Genomic DNA, 6,000 nt, shown 5'->3' on the forward strand with positions numbered 1-6,000 from the left:
TGGTTGGCTAGATTAGTACTTGTTCTCACTCCATGGGAGAGAAGAGTCATTTATTTTCTAGTTTGGATGGCATTGTCTATTGATTATTTAAGTTATGAAACTTGCATATAATGACTTTTCAAATGTATGTAAAGTTGTTTAATAAACTGCAAAATCACCTAAAGAGCTCACTTAGGTATTCATCATTGTCTGGTCATAACAGTTCTCAACGTTTACTTAAAAATATATCAGTCTGAAGACTCAACATGCCAGGACTTCTGGGTGTCTTTGACAGGTATGTTGGGGGCTCTGAGCAGGACAGCTAGCCATAGGCCCCCTGGGCTGAACACTTAGTCCAGGGGACTGAGATCCCCCCACGCCAGACTGGTCTTCATGGCCACGCCTGGTAAATCGGGCCCTGAGGGGAGGGTGGGGAGAGAGGGGAGGGTGCATACTGGACCCCATTTAGGATTTTTTTTTCTTACTTTTTAACAACACCCAAAAATATTCTTAATTCTTGACTGTTTCTAGGAAAAAAATGGAATTCCCTAGATTTGGAGGATAATATTCAAATAGGTCTCTAAAATCAGTGTATATGTAGACGTGACTTCCCATACAGTGGTCCTCTTTGACTGCCAAGCCTAATCCATAAACAATTCATCTATACAATGTATATAGTCCCTCTGATAGATTTCACCTCCCCCACACCAGAGCCCCTTCTACTCCCTCATCTCCCAATCTGGATTCGTTATCTTCCCCTCAATTAACCCTCAGTTCTTTAATTTGTTAGGCACCAAGACTGCCATCCTGCCCCAACAGATTCTGCCCTTTCACACACCCCTACAAAGCCCATTATTACTCCTTAACTCTCTCACCCCCAACCATTAGTACCCCACATTTACCATTTTTAACTTCAGTACTACACAGTCCTAATCACAGACCAAAGTCGTGCATTGGAATTAACAACCCCTAACTATTTCAAAAGACATAAAATGGGCTATATGTGTTTTGAATATTGTAAGTGTGTTTTCTTTGACAGCGATAACTCTTACTAAGTATTCTTTTACAGTGACGATTCTACCCACATTTTATCTTTTCTTCTCTTTGTGAGCTGTTCAATAAGGAATATTGGTGAAAGAGTCCCTCAATTTAATGCTTATGATTGAACCATGTCATGGGGATTGTTGGACTTGTTCTTACAGCCCCCATATGTGCCGATAACGCCACGTGGCATTGTTCCTTGTTTGCATAGGCACATTAAAATGGGAAAATACTATACATACAAATTAGTTCTTATCTAATAGAGATTGGAACACACAAATCTTGTAATGCATTGGGACCTTACACCTTGAACATTGATATAATGACCTGGCACAGGCCTCAGAAGAATGGGAATCCTCCATTTACCCCTGAACCAGGGAAGCTATCTACGAAATATCCAAGGTTTTTTATAACAACACCTGGAAGTAATCCTCTACCAGGGAAGACCCTACCACTGCTCTGACATCGACCTGCTCAAAAGAGACTTCCCTTAACACTAAGAAGACTTGACAACAACAACGACCTGCTTACAGGACAGGGTTCTCTGCATTGCCCTTTAATTGTGAGGTGAAACAAAAGGATGCTCTGCACCATCCTGACTGCAATGTAGGATATGCAGATTCCAGGATCTTTAATACAGAAACATGATACCAACAACAGAGACTGTGTGAAAAATAAAAGTGTATTGACACTACAGACAATGACCTGGATTGGACAAAGTAGTTTGCCTGGAGCCTAGAGTTGGTCTTATGCCAGGAAACTTCAGGGGTAGGGTCTCCTTGTATTTAGGCCAAGTCTTTTCCTTTCATGTCCCTCATATTTTGCAAACAATATTTGCCACTCTAACACCATTTTTACTGTGCTCCTTTGACTCTAATCCTTAAGAAAAGCAACCCACTTGGGCCCTGAGAGATAGCACAGTGGCGTTTGCCTTGCAAGCAGCCGATCCAGGACTAAAGGTGGTTGGTTCGAATCCCGGTGTCCCATATGGTCCCCTGTGCCTGCCAGGAGCTATTTCTGAGCAGACAGCCAGGAGTAGCCCCTGAGCACTGCCAGGTGTGACCCAAAAACCAAAAAAAAAAAAAAAAAGAAACCCACTTAACTTAAACTTTTGAGGTTAACTTAAACTAATATGCATGTGTATGGAAATGTAAAAAAGTGCTTTGCCTTCAATGTTTAAGGAGTTACATAAGTTTTATGGCTTTAGATTGCTTTGTGTGCTGCTAAGAAATATTATGTACTATAATCTGGAGACTTGAGGAACAAAGTAATTGTACATGGGTTCTGTTTTATTTTTCTTAGTATTCTTTGGCTGAAAGTTCAAAGTTAAGATATCTGCAATGGGACTATGAGAATTCTGTTTATGGGTGATTGTCCTTCCACTGTAACTTTACCTTGTCCTCTTTATTTGCATTTTTGTTCTCATAATTAAAAATAAAAAATTAATAAAAATATATCAATCTGAAATGTATTGTATGTCATGTTGCCAGAATTGTGAACTATAGCTGTTAAAAAAGTATCTTTACACTCAACATGGTTGAAAAGCGCTAAAATATTCCCCTGACTAATACTGAATAATATTGAAAGTGCTGAGGGATTATAGAGATGTTACAGGTCTAAAGGCACATGTCTGACCTATAGCTAATCTCAGCTTGAACCTTAGCCACACCTGGCACCCTGAGCATCATCCTGGTACAGTCCTGGAGATCACCAAGTACCACCAGGGTGGCCTGAATAATCCCTTGCACTGAAGGATGCAAGTAACAATGCATCCTCCAACCCTTACATTGAACTACATAATCTGTTTATTGAGAATAGCTGAGAGGGGCCCTCAGAGTTCAGAAAACTGCTTAGAACCCCCTCCCAAATATGCAAACAGTCAGAACTGTTTAACAACCAGCATGTTGTTCAGTGAATATAAATTTACAGCGATGCAAGATGAATGAGTTGTAGCCATCCATCTACAGAGTAGTGCCTGTAATTCATACTTTGGCATTGTATAATAAACATTTGTTAAGAACTAGTTCTCCTGTGAAATGTTCTGTCCACATAGGAAGAATGCTGACACTGCTGGAGGCTGGAGTTGGAACATTGAATGCCTGATACTCTGTTACCCACAATTTGTCACATTGAGTAAATAAATAAAACATTTTAAATGTTCTTAACACACACACACACACACACACATGGGACACAATGGAAGTAAAAGGCATGTATGTTACTTTGGTAATAATATCATATTGTGTGAATTTTTTCCAACTCTTAGTTTTGGGGCCACCCCTGGCAGTGCTCAGAGATTATTCCCGGGCTCTGCACTCAGGGATTAACTCTTGGAAGGATCACTTTCACATATGAGATCTCTCCCACATATAAGATCACTCTCTTACATAAAGGATTACTCTGTCTTATATGTGGAACTTAAAGATACACAACAAGGTAACAACAAAGGGCCAAAGGCAACATAATGGGGGAACTGAGCCACACAATGAGTTGAGGAGGGATTGTTGAGAGGAAGGGATGTTGGATCTTTAGGAGAAGGTGGATAAAGTGATTATTATAGCATTATAAAAAATCATTACAATACACGAGAAACCATTATTTATAGTAGTGTAAACCACAGAATCTCAATCAATAACAAAACACACAAACAAAATACATAACACAAAACCCCATTGGCCTCTGGCATGCAAAACAGGTGCCCAACCTGGCTCCCACAACCTTGGCTTTTGCAGCCTGCACAGCTGACTCTCCATGGCCACAGGCCCATCTGCCTTCATTGCATGGCATCCTTCTGCCTACATTTGACTTTTAAATGCTCCATCCTGTTAGTCAGTATTTCATCCCAGGGGTACACTTGTGACCCTCCAAATCTGATTTGGTTTGGATGTGATTCTAGGGTCTGGTGAGGTTTATGAACTGCCTCCATTATTGATAAACAACAACAACAACAACAACAACATGGGTTTGGGGTTTGAGAAGAATTGGGTTCAAATACCAACTCTGACATTGCCCAACAGTATGACCTTGGGCAAGTGACTCTTGTGAGATTCGAGTTTTTCTTGAGCCAGAGAGAGAAGAGGCCCTTTGCTCTCCAGGCTACTGTGAAGAAACAACAGTCCTTGAGGGTGAAATCTCTACGGCATAGGGACAATGAACACTTGGTGGTGTTCCTTTGCAGCTCCTATCTGTGCCTAGGTGGGCCACCTTGGTCAGAACAGAGGGACCCTGGAGCCTGCCAGGAGCAATTTCTGAGCGTAGAGCCAGGAGTAACCCCATGAAAGGCACAGGGTGTGACCCCCAAAACAAAAGCAAACTAACAAAACAAAACAAAACAAAACAGAAAACAGAGGGACCACACTCACTGAACCCTTTGCACTCCAGTCCTGTGCTGTTGCAAGAAAGGCATGAATATTTTCCCCTTAGTTGAAGAACAAGGCCTGACGAAGGTGAGGTTGGCTGAAGGCTCAAGGGTCCCAACCCCCCTGGGGTAGGCTCTCTCCTGCCTTTTTTAAGAGTGAGGTTAAATCAAAGCTCCTGCAGGCCCAGTTTGGATGCTGGAGTTGCTGGCCATGCCTGACTGCACGAGGTGTCAGCTCTGCCTCGTTCCTGTCACATTCCGTCCCTGTATGTCAGCACCTCATGAAAATCTTCTAGGCCCTGGCTTTGAATAGCCCCTTGGCTGCCTGGGAGTGAAGAGGCTGGCTCTGTTTTGCCTGTCAAATCGTCAGCTTTGTCTGCAGGCTGGTAAGCCGAGTGTCCTCACAATACCAACTGGCTGTCACTGTCGGGGCCCATTCTGCCTAGTTCAGGCTGAACAAACAACCAAGAAGGTCAGCTGGGCAGGAGCAACTATTCTTCAGGAGCTGTCTGATGACAGGCTCCAGGCACATGCCACACACTCTGGGGGGGGGAAGAAGCTGAGCTCCAGCTTGCCTCTTCTAGTCACAGCAAATTCTTTTCTTCATGGAGTCAAACCTCTACAAGCATAGGCTTCCCTTGTTCCTGTAATACAGGAAGGAGAGAAGAGGAAGATTCTAACAGACTGGTCTAGAATTTATAAAGACAGAACCCACACTTTTTCTTCATTTATCTTCACTTCTCAGAAACCTGGAACAAATTTAGTTCCGGAGGCAACAACTAACTTAGCCCAATTGCCTCGTGACAGGTTTTACGTTAGTTCTTACCTTAGTCTTTAATCACTCTTTCTTGAAAATATTTTAAAAAATTGCTGTAAAATGCACAGAGCATTTGCCAACATTGATATTTACTATTGCAAATTTTGTAAGATCCTGTGCAGCCATTACTACTAACTCTTTCTGGAACTTTCCCAGCACTCTATTTTTACCCATTCAGCATTTGGACTCTTTTTAAATAAATGGCCATTTATTACATGTAAACTGCCTTTGGTGATGTGTACAACAACTTTTTAGGTACTTGAAAGTTTTCAGGAGCATAATTCTATTAATATGCTATTAGCATATTAATTTTATATATTTTATATATTTATATTTATATATTTATATTTTATAGCATTCTTTGAGGATTTTGATTAGAATTGTATTGTTTATAAATGAGTTAGGAAGATTTATGTGTGGTTGAATATATATATGTATATGTGTGTGTGTTTTATTTCTAATAGTTGAGAGCTAGTGATATAGCTCAGCTGTCTGAGGACTTGCTTCACATCAGGAGACTTTGAGTTTATCTCCAGAACCACATATGGTCCTGAGTACAAAGCTGTGAATAGCTTCTGAGCACTTTCAGGTGTGGCCCTAAAATTAATAACAACAAAATAATAAATATATTGACATAAAATACCACACAGGCCTAGGAACTCACTTTAGAATTCAAAGACCATCACTGCTTTTCATTTCTTTCTTTTTTTTTTTTTTTCCGGCCACACCTGTTTGATGCTCAGGGGTTACTCCTGGCTAAGCACTCAGAAATTGCCCCTGGCTTGGGGGGACCATATGGGACACC

Source organism: Suncus etruscus, chromosome 1 (genome assembly GCF_024139225.1).
Source record: "Suncus etruscus isolate mSunEtr1 chromosome 1, mSunEtr1.pri.cur, whole genome shotgun sequence".
In the NCBI taxonomy this organism is placed as follows: domain Eukaryota; kingdom Metazoa; phylum Chordata; class Mammalia; order Eulipotyphla; family Soricidae; genus Suncus; species Suncus etruscus.